The sequence below is a fragment of the Schistocerca piceifrons genome, chromosome 6, assembly GCF_021461385.2.
Source record: "Schistocerca piceifrons isolate TAMUIC-IGC-003096 chromosome 6, iqSchPice1.1, whole genome shotgun sequence".
In the NCBI taxonomy this organism is placed as follows: domain Eukaryota; kingdom Metazoa; phylum Arthropoda; class Insecta; order Orthoptera; family Acrididae; genus Schistocerca; species Schistocerca piceifrons.
This window is the reverse complement of record NC_060143.1, coordinates 29619677-29639330: the sequence shown is the minus strand read 5'-3', so window position 1 is coordinate 29639330 and position 19654 is coordinate 29619677. Positions and strand designations below refer to the sequence as shown.

Here is a 19654-nt window from a genome sequence, read left to right as displayed (position 1 = left end):
GACTTACTTGGAACTTGCAGCCACTCTTCTTTACTGGCTAGCTGGCTGCTGGACACTATCTTGACTTCTTCTCTGTTGATAAATGCCAGGTACAGGAAATTTTAGAGTCTTTCTACTTATGAAATAAGTAGACATACAAACTTTACTTTTCGTCAATTAATGATGTATTTGCCCTCCATACACAATAAAACTCTCACTTTCCACATAAATATGTAACTTCCTGTAAGTCTCTCGTACAGCCAAATGTCAGAAACAAATTGAATTACAGTTAAAAGAAAGTTGGCTTAGATACCATAACTTTTCTTAACATGAATCAGAAAATAAGACTTGCCTATAGCAAGCTCATGTTAAGAGTTTTCGAGAGTTCTTTTTCATCTGTTCTTGTTTTAATAACAATAGTCAATGACACAATAAGCACAGAGCTGCATATAAACTCCATGGTTCTTCCTTACACTCTCACTAAAACACCTATGGATTGCCCGACAATATTTGTCGGTGCTGTTCGTCCGCTGCATCTACTTTCTTCCCACGAGTGATTTTAAACCTGCACACACAAACATGTGACGCTCAGTAGGTAGGATTCTAACATCCCACACTCATATCCAGCATATTGTGTGTTTGAGACGGTAGAAGGCTGAATGGTTCTAGAATTTACACAGAAATTCTCGAATCACTACATATCCTACATATCTTGTAAGATTTGTGACTTTTGCCATGACACTGTTTCCTTCTCCTAGGATCAGCACCTATTCCTTGCTTGTGGGTTGACCTTATGACAGCGCTTCCTCTTTCCATTCTGGTAGGTACGCTCCTTACAAAAGATCCCTATTTTTCGGGCCATAGATCATCCTATCTCCAGGTAGGTATGTCTACCATTTCTACTTAGTGAATGCCGAGTAGGCCCCCCTTATCCTTTCTGAGTAGGTCTCACAGTTCACTACCCTAGTATACATTTCTAAGTATACCATAATAAAGTATCTTCTGTTAAAGATATAAATATATTTCAAACTTCGCATTCATTCTTTAATATATAATTTACTCCCTAGAGTCCTCCTCTGCTTATCAACTTCTATATTTTCAATAGATACTATGTCTAGATATACTATTTATGTCCTACTATCCTTCAATTCATCAGAGTACTTATGACATTGACGTTTCTCAATGATCATCGTGACTAATTCCTTTCCTACTTTCGTTTTCTTTCTTTGCTCACTTCTCTTTCTTATTTATCCATTACTCATTAATACTTTATAGTTGTTTGCTGTAGCATTTTCGTTCCATAAACTTATATGCCTTTGTCTCTCTTTGCGCCTGAGTTCATTGTGCCTATTCTAATATCTATTTAGAACTGTCACTGTTCTTTGTTTACGTGCACCTCTTCTTATGTACATTCGATGTAGAACTGTCTTAGCTTTCTATATATAGGTGCATATCTCCACATGTACACACATCTTCCCCCACAACACCTGGCAGTTCTCACATCATGACAGGTTTTGTCTTTTGTAATTCAATGTTTGTGTAGAAGTGTATATTTGTGTATATGTGGATGTGTTGTGTAGTCTTGATTTTTCAGCCTTTTTATCTAAACATAAGATTTAGGTCTCTAGTAAACATGGAAATAAGGAAGGACTTCAGCGATAGAAGTTTGTGAACATGAAAAGAGGGAAAAATATAGACAGGTCCTCCAATGAGAAGTAAGAAAAGAAAAAAATAGATGTGGATGCTAGGATTTAAGAAGAAAAGAAGATAGCCCCAAAGACAGGAAACCCTTCCAAACCCCTTCCCTAGGACCCTTACCCCTCAGGTACTTGAGTGAGATGCTGGAGGAGGTCTGGTGTTAAATCGTCCCTTACAGAACCGACTTGTCTCACTTTCACCCTTTGAGGTTCTCGAAGGAAATCCTAGCAACCCTATTGAAACGACAAATGTTGTAAAATCAGGCACACTTGTTTGTGAGGGTTGTTTGAAAGGTGTGATGTGTGTTTTGTGTTAGCCATGATTTATCTATTCTTGTAAATCATGCATTTAGTTACAATACCCACCCCTTCCAAAATTTAGACAATCCCTCCCATGTATATCACATCTCATAAAAGGTCTATACAAAATAGAAAATCTATACACTATGGTATAACAGTTGTTCAGTTATTTCTTTATTTATGCATTTATTTTACCTGGCAAGATTAGGGCCTTCAGGCCCTCTCTTACACCTAACCAGGCATACTCAAATTGAACGAATTTCAGTTTGTACAGAACATTAAGGACATATAACGTGTTATACAGTATTGATGTTAAAGAAGAAAAAAATAGAGATTATAACAGTAGTACAATGATAATTATAACAATCAAGAGTAATAATAATAATAGTAATGACTATGTATATAAAAGTAAACATATTTTTCTTTTTGTGAATGTCAGTCCTATTGCTAGTTGGGAATTTTCTCGTTATGTTCTTGCAGCTTATGAGTTATTCTTATCAAGCAGTGACATAAGATGATAGAATGGGGTGAAAGAGATATAGAAGAGGTAGCTAGGTTAGAGGAAGAGAAATAGAATGGTAAAATTCAAAGCTATGATGGAGAGGAGAAAGAAAGAGATGAGAGGGGCACAACAATGGTGGCTATACCGTCCCTAAGATGTAAGTTTAGAGTTCCCTCTTAAATGTTGAGTGGTTCTGGATAAGACGCAGATCACAGTGGAGCGCGTTCCATAGTCGTATGGCTGAGATGGAGAATGACACGGAGAAAGATTTTGTGTTATGTAAGGGTACAGCCAAGATGCTAGATGTATCCGATCTGGTATTGCGGTTGTGGAATGATGATAGGTGTTTAATGTAAGAAGATAAGTATTGGGGGCACCAGTGGCTAAGAAATCGATGAAGTAGGCATGTCGCATGGAGATCGCGTGCCTTATGTGGGCGTATCCAACCTAGCTGGGAGTATGAAGGACTGATATGATCATACAACCGTACATTGCACACGTATCTAATGCAAGCATTCATCGCTAGCTCAAGGCATCTCAAATATTCACTATTTGTGCCGTGTTGAAATACATCACAGTAGTAAAGATTAGGCAAGACTAGTGTTTGGACTAATTTTTGCTTAACATCGGTTGGAAATGTTATTCTAAATTTTTGGATTGCATGTAGGGAGGAGAGTGATTTCTGGCAAGCTGTGACTGTTTGTTCTTCCCAGTTTAGGTGTTCATCCAAGATTATTCCAAGGTCTTTTACTGTTTTTTGGTATGGTAGTTAGGTACCATTGAGGAGTATTTGAGGGACTGTTTCTCGAAAGTAACGGCTGATTAACTTTGGATGAGATATAAGAATGACCTGGGATTTCTTGGGGTTTAGTTTCAGACCCAGGTTCTGTGCCCATTGAGAAACAGAGCAAAGATCTGCGTTCATACTCGCTACTGCATCAGCAATGTTCTTGGGGCTTGCACTTATGTACAGTTGGATGTCGTCGGCACATAGATGGTAGTTGCAGGAGTGAATCACTGAAGAAATATCATTAATGTACAGTGAGAAGAATAATGGACCAAGGACGGAGCCTTGGGGAACTCCAGAGCGCGTGTTTTTCCATGATGACTTCTCCAACCCACAAATGACTTGTTCACTTCTGTTTCTGAGGTAGCTGTCGAACCAGTGTATTGCGCTGTTTGAGAAATTCAGCTGTTTCATTTTAATTAGTAATATATCAAAGTCAACTGTATCAAAAGCCTTGCTAAAGTCAAGCAGTGTTAGGATGGTAGCTTCACGTCTGTGCATAGCATGTTTAATGTCATCAGTTACTTTGATTAATGAAGTTGCTGTATTTTGGTGCTTTCGAAAGCCTGACTGATATTTATCATGGGTGTTATGAGTTTTGAGGTAATCCGTCAGCTGTTCATGGACGATGTATTCTAGGGCTATAGATATTGCAGGTAGTATGCTGATCGGCCTGCAGTCACCTGGCGACTTAGGGTTGTCAGTCTTGGGTATAGGTTGAATTAAACTTTGCTTCCACTCAGTAGGATATGTACTACTGACAAGAGACAGGTTGAAGATGTCTGTGATAACTGGAATAATAGTGTCTACGATGTTCTTAATCATGCCAATGCTCACTCCATCATTTCTTACTGCCTCGGAAGAGATTCTCATAATTGCCTTGTGTACTTTGCCTGTAGTGACATGTTTTAGGAAAAACTTGTCTCTCGAGACATTGATATCTTGGGGCTGGTAATTTGTCGCTGCGTGGCAGTTTACAGCTGTTGAGAAGAAATCATTTAATTCTTCTGCAGACGCTTGATAAACAGCGTCAGATCTTCGCTTCCCTATACCGAAACTGCGTAGCTTTTTCCACAGTGCAGCAGGTTTCGATATACCGCATACGACAGAGCGGGCATGTCTGATTTTGGCATTCCTCATGCTTTGCTTGGTTCTGTTTCTGAGTTTCCTATAAGCTTTGTACGCCTCGGGAGCTGGGTTACGCTTAAAGGCCCTATGTGCAGCATCACGTTTATTCATTAACTGGCATAATTCAGTGGTGAGCCACGGAGCGGGAGTTCTCTTTACCTTGACAGTATGTTGAGGAGCATGTTTGTCATACAGTGCAATAATTTTGCGACATAATTCCCGAATTTTTCCGTCTAAACTCGATTCATTGCTTATATCATGCCAAGGGATGAAGAGCGTCATAGTTAACATTTTTTAGGTTTCTGTAGGTTGCCAGGTGAGATTTTTCTTTGGTAGTATGCATTGAGTAATTTAAGAATATCACATCATGAGCAGAGAGTCCCAGAGCGGATGTCTGACTGGCACAAATTATTTTATCTGGTCACTTTGTTGCTATTATATCTATGAGTGTATGGCTGTGTGGCATGTGATGGGTTGGGTCCAGCGTTGTTAAACTCATATCATTGGAGTGGAACAGTCTCCTTAGTTTTTCTGCAGAGGGAGATTTTAAGTGTAAGTCGATGTTTGTGTCGCCCATAACGATTATGTGTTCATACTGTGATACGAGCGAGGACAGGGCAGACTGAAAGGAAGACATAGCACCGACGTTTGGAGATTACTCCAATTAGCAGTTTCTGATTTGTAATACTCTATTCAGTTCTTTTGTCTAGATATCAATTTTTTCTGTGATTCTCTTAAGTTGTTCTCTATTTTACAGTCATATCCAGTTTTCTAAGCAATAAGATTACAGAATGGTTCTAGATTTTAAAGGAATTCAGTGCAGGAAAACTATTTTGGAAAAAACACCGAAAACAACTTGGGATCCGATGCTCATTACTCTGCCCATTAACTCAGAATGTTAACATCTATGGGGGATGTACAATTTTACATCCTTTACATTGTATTCCCCCCCCCCCCCCCCATTTTTTTAGTAGTGTTAAATTCCAGTCGAAACATTTCCTTATAGTACCCCAAGTATTATTATAATATTTTGGGTCCCACAGATCTGATATTAACTTTTCTTGAGCACTGGCAGACCAGCACTTTTCTTTAAATTTCTTTTGAAATCTAGGAAAAATTTTCAATATTTACTGTTCCCCATTCTGAGGCTTCCCCTAGAACATACCTCAAAGCAAATTCGATCTTCTTGGAATGTTCCCAATTTTTTGGTAATGCTTGATTAAATCTTTTTAAGAAATGGGTCGGATGTACCTCTCCGTCTGGCTTAAATTTATGGAATTGTCTAGATAACCCAGAATTAGCTCCTCACTGCAAATCAGTCACCGCTTCACTAGTTAATACAACATTAGATGAAGTTACCGTTTTTTCTACTTTATCTTGGATAAGCTTAATTTCTCTCCACGGGTCGTCCATACCCTTCCTGGTATCACTGAGTTCGGATAAAGGAATAGACAATACATTTCCAGATGTTATTCTCTCGGTAACTTTATGACCTATAATTTCTCCAAATTGTTCCACTAAACTAATTACATTTATATCAAAGTTAGCTATTTTCTCTTTGAAATTTCTTCCTACATTATCTACCCATGTACTGACACCTGTAATTTGCGACTGACTGACTGGCATTAATTCATTATGATTCTCTACACTTTCTTTCGAAGTATTCAACCCCTGCCTTACATCATTTTAATTAATACTGTACACGTTTTCAAAAGATTCCAACTTTTCAATAAGTTCATATTCTACATTATTACATTTGTTCTCAATGTTAAGTTCTAACCTTTTCGATAAATCTTGAAAAGTGTTACCCTGTTTCTGACTAAGGTCAGCAAAGATATATTTTATATGAGTGGTCAAAGAATTTGTCAACTCATTCTTTAAATCTACTTTTAACTGCGATGAACTCAGTTTTCAAAGCACCCATGCCATCGCATAGATTACTAAATTCTTTGCTTTGAGAGTCGACTTTGGTGTTCAACAAACCTAAATTTGTCGTTTGAATTTTTAGAGTTTCACTCTGAGCACTCAAAGCTTCACTCTGGGTATTTAATTGAGAACTTAATGAGTTTAACTTAAGACTCTGAGCTCTGATTAAATTTATCAACTCAGCCCAGTCAGGCACTTTTTTGCTAATTTTCATGGTCATAGCTAGGTCTTCAGTTTCCCCAACCTGTTGTATATTTTCCATACTTTTATATGCCTTAGCTCTTGTGAGCATTTTAAACTAACTTTAAATATGATAATTACATAATAAAAGTTCACTCAACGGCATCTTGTACCACTTCATACTAAAGTGAATAAGTTTTGTTTCACACTCACCCAGTACAGAATTCGCATTGCGTAGGTGAGCGGATGTGGAGGCAGGTCAGCACTGGTGAACAGCAGCTGAAGCCGGCGGCGTTGGATGTATGTTGGTTTCCGCGCCTGTGTCCCCGCGATGTTTGTTAGAGCTGTATACTCCCTACAGTGGATCTTCTTGTTTGAAGCATTCTATGCATATTTCTTTTTAGACAAATATGTCAAAATCTTCTTTGCTTTTTTATTGTTGTGAATTTTTCATTCCTTCACTGTTTTTCCGTTTAAATTTTGCTCCACATGGTGCTTGAATATATTCCAATTTCTTGGAGTAATTCCCTTGTCTTATTACGTTTGGTTGCTATGGCAACATGTAACAGCTTCTTCTTTCGTTTTTTACTTAAAATTTCTGTTTTCTCAGTCCTTTCACACAGGTCGCCACATTCTAATGTTCTAATGACATAAAGAGTGATTTGGAATCTGGGTTATATCGGTTTATACCCCCAAACTACCTTCCAATTCTTTAATACGTGACTTACTTGTAACTTGCAGCCACTCTTCTTTACTAGCTAGCCAGCTGCTGGAAACTCTCTTGGCTTCTTCTCCATCAAATAATGCTAGGTACAGCAATTTTTAGATTCTTTCTACTTATGAAATAAGTAGACATACAAAATTTACTTTTCGTCAATTAATGATTATTTGCCCTCCATACACAATAAAACTCTCACTTTCCACATAAATATGTAACTTGCTATAAGTCTCTCATAAAGCCGAACGTCAGAAACAGATTGAATTACAGTTAAAAGAAAGTTGACTTAGATACCATAACTTTTCTTAACATGAATCAGAAAATAAGTCTTGCCAATAGCAAGATTATGTCAAGAGCTTTCAAGAATTCTTTTTTAACTGTCCTTGTTTTAATAACAATAGTCAATGACCCAATAGGTTCTTCCTTACACACTCAATAAAACATCTATGGATTGCTCGAAAGTACTTGTTGGTGCGATTTGTCCACCGCGTCTACTTTCTTCCCGCGACTGATTTTAAACCGGCACACACAAATATGTAACGCGCAGTAGGTAGGATTCTACCATCCGACACTCATATCCAGAATATTGTGTGTTCGAGACGGTAGAAGGCTGAGTGGTTCTAGAATTTACACAGAAATTCTCGAACACTACAAATGGTACTATCACAATACTACATGATGGATCTGATTTCAGACACTGTCTGTTGCAACACTTAAGTATTAGACACTTCTTAAGATGAAGTAAGAATCCTGGAGTGGAAGGATAGGTCACTGTAAGCACCCATTCCATCTCACTGTATTACCCAATGTGGCTGCACTTTTTTGAGCAAATCAGGGTCAGGACTTGGTGTTGACTGAAAAGTGGTCATTCAAACAAAAATTTACGTAAATTGTCAGTGTGCTATACCCTTCAAGAATAGATAAGCAGAATAACGGTTCATGTAGATAAGCATGTGAATTAAACATGTGCAAAGTGAATACTGGACATATCATTGCTCTAACACAACTGATCTTGTTTCTTTCACATACTATTCATATTTCACTACTGCTGGCCCTAATTCAATTTGGCAAATAAGCCCAATGTCACAAAATTTTTCCTATTCTTATTTTCCTTGATTACATGCATCATTTCTGTAGTCCTACATTTCCAAACAGCAGCAGTCACTGTTCATGTTAATTTTCTGGTGCATTAATTGATTATAGTTTTTTTTGTCTGTAGCCAGACCATTCAGTCATTTAGACACAATATTTCAGCAGTTCATCTTGTCACCATCTTCAGGTGAGAATGCTGCTTGCTAAATCTCACCAGAGTTGTTTCCTACTATGAACAACAGACCTTTTGTACACCTTGGAGAACCAAACACCTGTGACAGAAATTGTCTCTGTTGACCAATACTGCAAAGTGAGAGTTCAGCATCCCTGTGGTGAAAACTGGCAGAAACAATGAATCACTATGAAGTATATGCCTCTGCAGACCACTTGAAAGGCCATTGCTTTTTAATTTTCAATGATACACAATTCCATATTTTACTTCAAAGATAACATATGTCTCTATAATATTATCAGCCAGTCTAATTTCAGTTAATTCCTTTAAAACTTAGTCTCAACAGAGAGATTCAGGAGTAACTACCAGTTTCTCATCATACATCACTCTTTGTCCCTCAGTTAGACAAGGCTCTGCCACAGCTGATTTTTCAGGTTGTAGTAATTGTGTGTAATGATGGTCCTCAACACATGTCTTGAAATTAGAGAGCACTGGAGCAAGTCAGAATTAATGGCTCCTATTTATCTTCATTATTTGCTTGGAAACTAGTAATGTGATAACACCAATTTTGAATGTATTGTGCATAATACTGTTGAGATCTTTCTTATCACTGAACTAGTCAACATATTCTCATATGGTAAAATGCTCTGTCCTGTTTCCTAAGTCAATGAGGAAGGACTTTTTTATTTTGAAAATTATTATGACTTAGTTCTTGCCCTTAGTGTATTACAAAAGTGAACACAATGTTATGTTAGTTCTGGCCATATACTGGATTTCACAAAACGAGACAATAAACTAATGAAATTTCCTCTAAAGATCAGGGTACAATATAGTCCTGCGGTGTTGGGAAAAAGAGAAATGTCAGATGGAAATCCAAAAGAATTACTTTCTCCAGAACCTAAAACACATACCCCTTTTTAAAAATGAAAACCATATTTGGAAATACTCCATGCAAGTGATGACACAGCAATCCAGACTTTCAATAACTGAGATCACACTTGCTTTAAGAGACACTGCTACACAACATTCACTAGCTATTGCACAGTGCATGGCAGATAGTACTTTGTAACAATATTGACAATATTATGAAAAATACAGATGGCTTCTCACCATGTACTGGAGTCTATTCTTTGCACCTCTCTGCAACTCAACATCTGCACTGTGGTGAGTAGTGATCTATCCTTTTCATAATATTGTCATTCCATCCTTGATTTTTCACTTTTTGTAGCAATATTAGCTATTTTCTGTCCTACTTAAATTTCATAATGATCAAAAGAAAAATAACTGCCTATTTGCCTCTACCCTAATCCCTCTTACCCTATTCTCATTACCCCTATGTGTGACGTATGTTGATGGCAGCAGGAAAGTCACAATATTCCTCAAATACAGGAACCCTAAATTTACCCAACAGGCTTCCTGAGAAATACATTGTCTTTGTTCCAAGAAATCCCATTTAACCTTTGTGGTCTGGACTTTATTCTTTGACTTTGACAATTCTCAATTTTTTAATGTCATTACAGTAGGTTGGAAACTGTCGTAGTTGGAAGAAAACCATAAAAATATGTTTTTGGACCTCTTATTTCAGGGACATGAGATCCCTGCAAGGTCATAAAGGTACAGCCACCAACAAACCTTATGCCATGAGAAGTGTATTGATAAAAACATTTTTTCTCTCAGTGACATAAAAACACCTTACACTGGGAAGACATTGAATGAGGTCTTGACTCCATATCGAAAACGCCACACTTTTAGCATTTTCCATGGCTAGCAATACAATCTGGTCATGAGCTCCACGATTTTGGGTTTTAATTTCATTTGATAGTGAAAATACCTTCTTTCTTTCAAAAAGAAATGGAAGATTCCTCTCCTTATCACTGCTATCTTGAAACTGAATTTCTTCAGATTCTGGAGAATAAGTGGAACTAATCTGTTGATAACTGGTATAGGGATGGTGTCATTTTTTGTTTGTTTGGCCTGTAAATTCCTTCAATTCTTCTCATCAGTTTCTCATTTGGTGTATCAAAATCAGATGAAAATCCTCCAGGAGTAATACCAGTATCTTCTTATCTTTCAACTTTTTTGCCATGGCTTGACATTCATACAAAAACAAGAAGTTATAGGCACAAAAATCTTCAACATTTTGTACTTTTAAACAATTATTAGCATAAATAGGCTTGCCACAAAATGAGGAAAAATATGAAGACCAGATTTTCACAATAAAACACTAAAATCAAGCATAGTATAACCTGCTTCAAACTAGACACAACCAAATAGGTTGAGGATTGTGCATCCTGAGACTCAAACTGCTCTGGAGCCACAGATAAAGTGTCCATGAGAGTTCTGCAATGTGTCAACAATGTACCAAACTAAGAATTAACAGGGTTTCAATGCTAAGCAGGGTCTGAAATAACAGAGAATATTATATGTTCCTTTTTATGCAATTTCCTTCACAGCTGCACTGCACTTTCCCAGAACTCTTCCTAGAAATCTATGTCTTCCATTTACTTTCCCTAACACTGATCGTACATGATCATCCCATTCACACCACTTCTCACTACCCCTGAATGAAGGTACTCTCATGAACACTGGCCAGTTCAGATGCATATATAGGGAAATCAGACCGCTTTCATTGTAAAGACAGTCCAATTGTAAAAATTTTATCATTAAATTATTGAAGTATTCATAACGAAGTTTCCAAATTTACTGCTCTCCCGGAAAGTTCTCAACGTCCAATTTTTTTGGGACTGAGAGCTGTCTAAAACCCGAAGTAAAAAGCTGTGGGATATTTACTGAGTCTTGGGATGTTTACTGTAAAGACAGATCAGGTGCCATGGGAGGGGGAGTGTTCATTGCATTCGACAAAAATATTGTCTCTACTGAAGTTGAAAGTGAGTGTGATTGTGAAGTTATCTGGTCACATGTAACAGCTCTACGTGAAATCAACTTAATTGCTGGATATTTTTACCGAACACCCGACCCTGCTGTGACCGTTCTAGAGCCATTCAAAGAAAGTCTATTGTCAGTTGCGCATATATACCCAGATCGTGTAAAACTAGTTGGTGGTGACTTTAACCTACTAAGTAGAGACTGGGACATATATGGCTTCATTGCAGGGGTACAGACAGACAGTCTTGTGAAGCAATTTTGAACATGTTTTCCGAAAATTGTCTTGAGCAGCTAGTTTAGCAGCCTAGATGCAATGGAAGTATCTTGGACCTTGTAGCTACAAACAGGTCAGACCTTGTTGATGGCATCAGTAATGAAATGGAGATAAGTGATCATGATGTCATCATAGTGACAATGGTTATCAAAGTTAATAAATCAGTCAAGAGAGCTAGGAGAGTGTCTCTGCTACAAAAAGCAGATAAGCAGTTGTTAGCATCTCACTTAGACAATGAACAGCAATCACTTAATTCCAGAATGATGACCACAGACGAATTATGGGCGAATTTTGAACAGATTGTAAATTGTACTGTTGACAAGTACATGCCTAGTAAGCAGATTAAGGATGGAAAAGACCCAACATGGTTTAATAATGAAATTTGGAAAATGCTGATGAAGCAAAGGCTGTTGCACTCTCAGTTCAAAGGAGGACGCACGAATGATAACAGGCAAAGATGTCTATGAGAAGATCTATGTGTGAAACACACAACAGGTACCACCATCATACCTTGGCTAAAGATTTGGCAGAGAACCTGAAAAAATTCTCGTCCTAAGTAAAATCTCTAAGTTGGTCTAAGGCTTCCCTAGCAGTCACTCATTGATCAGCATGGTTTGGCAGTAGAAGATAGCAAAAGGAAGGCCAAAGTTTTAAACCCCACATTTAGGAAACTGTTCATCCAGGAGAATCGTAAAAAACATACTGTTGTTCAACCATTGCACAGAGTCCCATATGGATGACACAGTAATAAGCCTCCCTGCCATAGAGAAAGAACTGAAAGAGTTGAAAACAAATAAGTCACCAGGTCTGGATGGAATCACAGTTTGGTTTTACAAAGAGTTCTCTACATCACTGGCCCCTTACTTAGTTTGGATTTATAGTGAGTCTCTTGACCAGTGCACAGTACCAAGCAAGAAGTGCAGGTGACTCCTGTATACAAGAAGGGTAAAAAAAACAGACCTGCAAAATTACAGATCAATATCCTCAACATTGGTTTGCTGCAGAATTCTAGAGAATATTCTGAGTTTTAATATAATAAATTTCCTAGAGAACGAAAAGCTCATGTCCATGTATCAGCACAGCTTTAGAAAGCATCTCTCATGCAAAACCCAGCTTGCTCTTTTCTCATGCGATATACTGCAAACTGTGGATGAACGGATACAGGCAGATTCCATATTTCCAGATTCCCAAAAAGCATTAGACATGGTGCCCCACTGCACACTGTTAACATAGGTACGAGCATTCGGATTAGGCTCCCAAATATGTGACTGGCTCGAAGACTTCTTAAGCAATAGGACTCAGTATGTGTCCTCAATAGCGAGTGTTCATTGGAGGCAGGGGTAACATCAGGAGTGCCCCAGGGAAGTGTGATAAAACCATTGCTATTTTCTACATACATAAATAATCTGGCAGACAGGGTGGCCAGCAATCTGCAGTTGTTCACTGATGGTGCAGTGGTGTACAGAAAGGTGTCAAAGACAAGTGACTGTAGGTTATACAAGATGACCTAGATAAAATTTCTAGTTGGTCTGATGAATCACAGCTGGCTCTTAATGTATAAAAATGTGAGTTAATGTGGATCAATAGGAAAAACAAACCCATAATGTTCAGATACAGCATTAGCAGTGTCCTGCTTGACATAATCGCATCGTTTAAACATCTGGGCATAATGTTGTGATACTACATGAAATGGAATGGATTGAGCATGTGAGGATTGTGGTAGGGAAGGTGAATGGTCATTGGGAGAATTTAGGAAAGTGTGGTTCATCTGTAAAGGAGACTCCTCATAGGGTGCTAGTGTGATCTATTCTTGAGTACTGCACAAGTGTTTGGGGTCCACACCAGGGCAGACTGAAAGATGACATTGAAGCAATTCAAAGGCAAGCTGCTAGATTTTTTACCAGTAGGTTTGATCAGCATGCAAGTGTTATGGATACCTTTCGGGAGCTCAATTGAGAATCCCTGGAGGAAAGAAGACATTCATTTCGAAGAACACTACTGAGAAATTTTACAGAACTGGCACACGAAGCTGACTGTAGAATGATCCTACTGCCACCAACATACACTTCACGTAGCAACCACAAAGACAAGACAAGAAATTAAGCCTCATACGGAGACATATAGATAGTCATTTTTCCCTACTCTATCTGTGAGTGGAACAGGAAAGTAAGTGACTAGTTGTGATAAAGGGTACCCTCCACCATAGAGTACAGTGGCTCGTCGAGTATTATGTAGATGTATATGAATGCCTTATATGATGTAATATGCTCAAGATGTCCTCCACTAATTTTCCTTTTCTTTATTGTAAGCATTATCTTGCACTTATCCATATTTACAGGGAAGTGTATTTATTACACTAAGTGGAAACTTTGTTCAAATCTTTCTGCACTTTATGATGAACCATTTAAAAATTGAGAACATTGGAGGTCTTGTTATGCCTCCTTGGAGCACACCAATACTGCTGTCATTTCTGTTGAATATTCAACATCCATTAAATTGTATAGAGATTTACTAATCCAATATCCATTTAGTCAAATATGTATATGCAAAGTTTAGTAGTTGACAATGTGATAAAGAGTGGGATGCCTCTCAACAATCTGGACAGACAGAATCTACCTGGCCCCCTGTATTGTAATTTTTGTGTGATACTTTGTGTGAATAAAGACAGGTGTTTCTTTTACATGAGTGATATTTTTTTCTTTGAGAGAAATTTCATTTTCCTCCAGAAATGTCAATGTTTGAGCTCAGAATATGCTCTTGGAGTCAGCAACAGACACACATCAATGATATTGGCCTGTACTTTTGTGCATCTGAACTTTTACCCTGTTCTCTTTTCCAGTTTTATGGAACCATTTGTTTTGCAAGATATTCTCGATAAATATGAGCAATGGAAGCGGTGGAAATTCCACGACGTAGTCAGTGTAAAGTGTGACTGGAGTCTCATCAAGGCCCAGTACATTGTTAACTTTAAATAGTCTTTAATTGTTTTTTAAACATTGGGGTGCTCATTTCAACATCTCTTATTAGTGAATCTGTGAGGTAGTCAAACAATGCCACATTTTTATCCTCATGTGTAAATAAAATTTTACATTTTGAATCAAAAATATCTGATTTATGGCAGTTGTCTTTAATTTCAAAATCCGACATAGCCACAAGGGGCTGAATGGAAATTTTGGGTCCATTCATTGACTTTATGTATGACCAGCAATTCCTAGGATTGTGTGACAAATCTCTTGCCAGGAACTGGAAGTGAAAATTCTTATAACCAGAGTCTGGCATTCTTTGTTTTCACAACATCCTACAAAAGTACCAATGAACTGAGGTGAGTTTGCCATCTTTCATTGCTTTTGATCCAGTATCTGTTTTCTGTTCCCAGCAGCTATTCAATTTTTCTTTTACTTTTTGTCTTGAGCATCTTTCTCCTAGCCAAGATATAAAGTCAAAGTTAATAATGTTGTAAATTCAATATTTCACTCTGTTACTCCTGCTTCTAATGAAAACCATTTAGTCACACAATGTCTCTTAAAATTGTAAGTAAAGAAATAATTAAAGAAAAGGTTTCATTATTCACTCATCATGTTCAGCATATTCTTTCCCAGAGGAGTACCTTCAGGTATGTGGAATAATTCAAGGTATGTGTACTCAAGGGGTAAAAAAAACAAACACTAACAGTAATGTAGAATAATGAAATTTTGGGAATACATTTGTCTAGGTATCATATTTAAGTGGTTAGTGTAGATCACAGGTTAATGTAAGTGTGAGAAAAGCCATTGCAAATGTGAAATGCTAGTACATTAATAACCTCTGTAACTGTAAGAATGTCGAATGCAAGTATACGAACATTTTGTCATACAGGTGCTAATGTCAATTTAGGGGACTGTGTTCCCTGATTGTTGTACTTGGTCAGTCAATACAGGGATGGTTAATGTTAGGTGTTGATAATGGTGGAGCTGTCATCCAATGATGTCCCATACATGGTCAACTGGGAACAGATATGGTGATCCGAGCAGGCCAAGGCAACGTGTCAACGGTCTGTACAGCTTGTTGGTTTAGACTGTGGTATGTGGGCGAGCATTGCCCTGTTTGAAAATAGCCCCTGAATGCTGTTCGTGAATGGCAGCATAACAGCCTGACATACAAATTTGCAATCAGGGTGCTTGGGGTAACCAAGAGAATGCCCCTGCCATCATACGGAATCATACGTCAGATCATAATCCGAGGTGAAGGTCCAGTGTGTCTAGTTGGTGGACAGGTTGGTTGCAGGTACTCAACTGTCCTCCTAGTAACCAACACATGGTCATCACTGGCACTGAGGCAGAACTGGTTCTTATCTGGAAACACAACAAACCCCCACTCTGCCCTCCAATGAGCTCTCACTTAACACTACTGAGTCACAACCAGTGGAGGTTTGGATTCAGTGGAATGCACACTTCAGGGCATCTGGCTCAGAGCTGTCCTTGGTATAACCAATTTGTAACAGTTCATTGTGTGACTGTGGTGTCAACCGCTGCTCGAACTGCAGTACGCACAGTGCGTCACAGACGAACTGCAGTGCATCACAGTCATATGCTGAACACGATAATCCTCTCTGTCTGTAGTGCCATGTGGCTGTTCGGAGCCCAGTCTTCTTATGACGATGATCTTCCCACCACTGTCAGCAATCATATACAGTGGCTACATTACTGCCAAGTCTTTCTGCAATACTGCAGAAGGAACATCCAGCTTCTCACAGCCCTATTACATGATCTCGTTCAAACTCGGTGAGCTGTTGATAATGTCATCTTTGTCATCTTAAAGGCATTTTTGAGCACCATCAACTCACAAAGTAGCCAGCAAGGCATGTTATATAGCAATTGTACAAAGGCAAATTCAAGAGAAACTGATTTCAATCATGAGCAACAAATAAGTTAAGGGGATAACGTATTAGTAAGTGAGTGCAAAAATTCCAAGATCTTTGTAGCGGTATCAGTAACATGTGCTATTATTCACTCTACTCACAATTATTATTGCTCACTTTTAATGAGTCAGTGCTTTATTTACTTTAAGTACATTCTCCAAAAAGATAATTCTGTAAGACAACAGCATGAAAGAATTTCTGAATGAACATTTCTTTCCAAGTATGAAACATGTCATCTTATCTTCTTGTTTCATTTACTTATGTATTAATTCCATTTTAGTCTTTTACCTAGCTACACTCTACTCTTATCCCTATTTTTGCAAATGGGGTACATTACTGTGTATTCCCAGAATTGTGGGTCAGGGGAGACTTACTGGACAGGTTGAGTGGAAAGACATTTTGAATTAATGATTGATAGCAAAGACAGTTCATGGATGGTCCAATCAAATCACCAAAAAAAAGTTAATACTGTAAAAATCGTGGGAATAAACAAAGCAATGAATTGACCAGGCTGGAATATCAACAATACTCACTGTAAAGATGATGTGTATTGCAGACAGGCACAGCGAAAAGACTGTACACAATGAGCTTTCAGTCAAAGCCTTCTTCAGAAACACAAACATTCACAGAAGCAAGCACAACTCACACACGCATTACTGCTCATGCACACATGACAGCTAGCTCTGGCCAGAGTGGCCATGTGTGCGTGATGTGTGCTTGCTTGTGTGAATGTGTATGTGTGTATCTTGTGTGTTTCCTTTCTGAAGATGCCTTTGGCTAAATGCTCAGTGTATAACAGTCTTTTCATTGTGCCTGAGTGCAACTCAACAGGTCATCTTTATGGTGAATAGGAATCTATCTTTCCCATAATATTGTTGAGAATAAATAAATACTTCTAAAATATAAGTGTTGGGTCATAGCATAAGAATACCCTTAACAAAACATTTCACAAGGTTATAAAACAATTTAAAGAAATGTTACCTCTTTTACTGGGAATGCTAGATATTAATTTCAAATTGTAGCTAAATATAAAGGGTTATTCATAAGTATGTCCAGGGTTTCAGAAAACACCTGCATGAAAATCACAAGACATAAACAAAAATGAAGCATATCAATGGAGAAAGCAACTCTGCTAGTTTGTAACACACATTACAGCCATTCGATATGGTACGATTTGTGATGTGGCAATCACCAATATGATAATCAAACTCTTGCAGTACACATCCCATCACGTCATGGTTGATATCAGCAACTGCATCAAAATGATGTCATTGATAATGATGGCTTCATTGTGATGTCATGTGTTTTTAGGGTGAATTACAGCATATGATGTCACAAAGGTTAAGGATGATCAAAGTGTGCTGTAGCCCTCATAGCCACAATACTCTTATGAATAGAAATCTGTTGTGGCCTGATGACTTTTTGTGTCCTTGTTGGAGGGGGCAGCACTTATAGTTGTGTATGCTGAAGTAGTGTGAAGTAGTGGAGACTTGTGGAGATTTTAAAACAATTACCATGGTCTCAGTACACTTTATCTGCAAGGGGAAGCAATATTTTTTTTTTCTTTTTTTTCCTTGCTGCAGTGAAGTGCCGATTTTTCTGGATCGAATTTTGCTCAGATAAGTGTGTCCACCATAAATGGTAATGCTAGTGTTGACAATGCTGTGAGTCTCCCAGCAGGAGAGACAAGCTCTGATTTACTGGTGGTGTCAATCCCTGTCAAATTTCTAGATTAAGCCTACTGAACAAAATTAATGATTGTGATGGTCCAATGATGAGTTTCTAGATTAAGGTTTATTTTTCTAATGAAATTTTGTAGGTTTGACTTCTCAAACGATGGTGTTTGGCGACAGCTGGTATGTGTTTGTACTGTTTTCTACAGGATGGTAACACTAGTGTGGAACAGGGTTTGATAAAGGAAATTTAAGGTGATTGGGTAAAATGTACTATAAATAGTCAAGCTTGCACTAAGTTTACCATACTTAATGGATTTAAGAGGGTATTGTGACTAATTGGTCAGTTCATGTAATGTAATTGGACATATAAAAATCTACTTACCAAGTGGTGGCAGGAGAACACACATATAAAGGAATTTAAATTTGCAAACTTTTTGGAGCCAGTGGTTCCTTTTTCTGGTAGAAAAGGTTGAAGGAGAAGGAAGAGGGGTGAAGGAAAAGGCTGGTGAGGTTTACAAAACGTAGAGAGTTTGGAAAGGTTGCCCAGAATTCCATGTCAGGGGAGACTTACTGGACAGGATGAGCAGAAAGACATTCCTTCTTATCCCATCTGGTAAGTCTCCCCTGACCCATCTAGTACATCTCCCCTGAGGGGGCATTTTTCCAGAGCTCTTTCTATTTCCTAATCCTCTCCAGTCCTTTTCCTTCATCTGACAAAAGGATCCAATGACTTCAAATGCTTGCCTGTTTCCATAATTTTTACATGTTTTTTTTCTCCTGCCACAGCTTAGTGAGTAGATTTTTTATCCATTCAATTACATTTTCAAAGCTTGATTATTTTTGCTGAATTATTAGAAGATAGAAACACACTTACTCATTTATATGGGGTGGCATACATAATGGTACAGAATTTCTGCACAACACCTACTATTATTTAATCATGTAATAATACTCATTGGTTGAATGGCATGAAAATTATTTCAAAGATTAACATAAAAAGGCCCTCACATGTGCAAAATTTATTGTGCAATACTGATTATTGTGCAATGATTTTAACTGCCTGAGAATAGTAATGACGATTTGTGCAATATAATGAAGGAGACTGCAGAACTTTAAAAATATTGAAGCTCATTCAATATATTTTTCCAATATATTCTACCATGTAAGGGTGATATTGTGCATGACAATTCCTGCTTAGATTTTGTTAATTTTCAGACAATCAAACAACTTTTACAATAACATCATAGAAATTTGAATATATCAGGAAAGATAGATGAAAAGAATCGTCTGTTGAAGTGCAGTCAGGGGAGTGGTTTGATTATGTATTTAATACTTATTTGGTGATTAGTTGTACAAAAATTTGACAAATGTTTTAAAGTGCAGGGAAATAACACTGCAACTGCTTATTTGTTTGTTTCGGTAGCCTGAATTATTTACTGC

At 37.8% G+C, this 19654-nt stretch overlaps 1 protein-coding gene across 1 annotated transcript in view; it reads right to left on the bottom strand.

Annotated features, from left to right (window-relative positions):
- LOC124802831 (dynein axonemal heavy chain 2) overlaps positions 1-19654 on the bottom strand; it is a 1031222-nt gene that overhangs the window by 743398 nt on the left and 268170 nt on the right. The gene's annotated exons all lie outside the window — the stretch shown is intronic.